General features: G+C 38.0%; 1 long non-coding RNA gene across 1 annotated transcript; it reads left to right on the forward strand.

The window, feature by feature from the left end:
• The first annotated feature begins 799 nt into the window (after positions 1-799).
• On the forward strand, positions 800-1,347 carry LOC118754079. Its single transcript, XR_004994862.1, has 2 exons — positions 800-1,186; positions 1,249-1,347. It is a non-coding gene; the product is annotated as an uncharacterized LOC118754079 (long non-coding RNA).
• The last annotated feature ends 240 nt before the right edge of the window (positions 1,348-1,587 follow it).

The following is a 1,587-nucleotide window of genomic DNA, read 5'->3' on the forward strand; positions in this document are numbered from 1 at the left end:
GCTTCACAGTTAGCTGTACTTTTACAGGTTTCCAATTCACTGTACTTATACAGATTTGCAGTCCACTGATAAATGTATATTGCACATACACTTGTGCTAATGCGCCAAAAGAAAAGTTTTTGAAACACTACTATGCGCCAAACGCGTCCACCATCACTCACAGTCAAAAAGGGAATGGCTGCATTTCTTTGCCACACAGCGTTACTCCATCTCACGGCGTCCATCACGGAGTTTTCTTGTTTGATATTTCTCAGCATGCACCAAGTTTTCACATTTACGGAGTGCAATCACAGCAGAGCGCTTTAGTTTACGTTTGATCAGGGTAGCAATTTGCTGACCTGCTCTTGCTGAACTGCAGCTTCGGCTCGGAGACAGGAGGCAGCTTCCTGGAAGGTTGTCTGCCCTTTGCTTGCGGTTTCTTACCGGCCCATGATGGCAGACATCTTAACTTGTTACTTAGCACGATGAAAAGGCGAAAAAAAGTTCGCCAAATGTTTGGAGCACATCGTAAATGAGCCACTCGATTTATAACATTTCTATAAACAATTTAATTAAATACTTTTTATACATAGATATGCTGCAACCATGCACTTACTTTCCCAAATTCCATCCTGTTTATCGGAATAATTTTCCAAATATGCCAGCTACTTCATTACTAATTACTAAATTTTCCAACTGCGCCTCCTTTGTTGGCTCGACATATCCTAAAAGGACAAATTTACATTAAACAATAGAAATCGCAAAAATTAGCAAATAAAATACTCGCTTTTTTTTTTTTTTTTTTGAGATTTCAATAAATTAGCTGTGGTGCAAAGACCACATTGCCAGATCAGTCAACAAATGGTTGTCAATGGTAAACAGTCATATGTTTACAGTCAATGGTAGTCAAGTAGTCCGAGTCAAAACAAAGCAAACATGTAGTTAGATTTAATTGTGTATATTAATCTTGATTTGAGAGATATCGTTATACTTTAATATCAGCTATCTTAAGAAATTTTACGAGCTGAGAAATAATAGATACATCCTTCGTTAGCAAGATTTCCTTAATTGTACGAAAAGTATTAAAAAAGGCAAAATCGCATCTAAACGCATTATATTTAGCGCAGAAGAAGACCGAGTGATCAAGGCTTTCTTCAGTATCACACAAAGGACAAATATTCGTTGGAATTGAACCTATCCGATACAAGTATCTTCTATCATACCTATGACCCGAAAAAAGTCTATTAATAATTTTTATGCATTCCACAGATAGAGACGACTTGTGATACCACGGCTTTGATGGTAGCTCTGGGAAGATTTCCGCAAAGAAAGCTCCCTTGTGTTGCGATAATAGTTTGTATTCCTGATTCCATTCTTCCCTTAAGGAATTGTAAATTTTCCGAAGAGCATCTTTCTTGCTATATCGTACATGTATAGTAGTACCACTGACCAACGCTATTTTTGCAGCCCTGTCCGCCTTTTCATTCAGAACAAACCCGGAATGTCCTGGCACCCAAACAAACTCACAGAACTCGATAGATGATCCCTCAATGATCGTATTGATTTGGGCAACTGTATGGTTGTTCTTACGTTGCTTTTTAAAAGAAC

The sequence above is a fragment of the Rhagoletis pomonella genome, unplaced genomic scaffold, assembly GCF_013731165.1.
Source record: "Rhagoletis pomonella isolate Grant_MI unplaced genomic scaffold, Rhpom_1.0 Rhpom_scaffold_03349, whole genome shotgun sequence".
In the NCBI taxonomy this organism is placed as follows: domain Eukaryota; kingdom Metazoa; phylum Arthropoda; class Insecta; order Diptera; family Tephritidae; genus Rhagoletis; species Rhagoletis pomonella.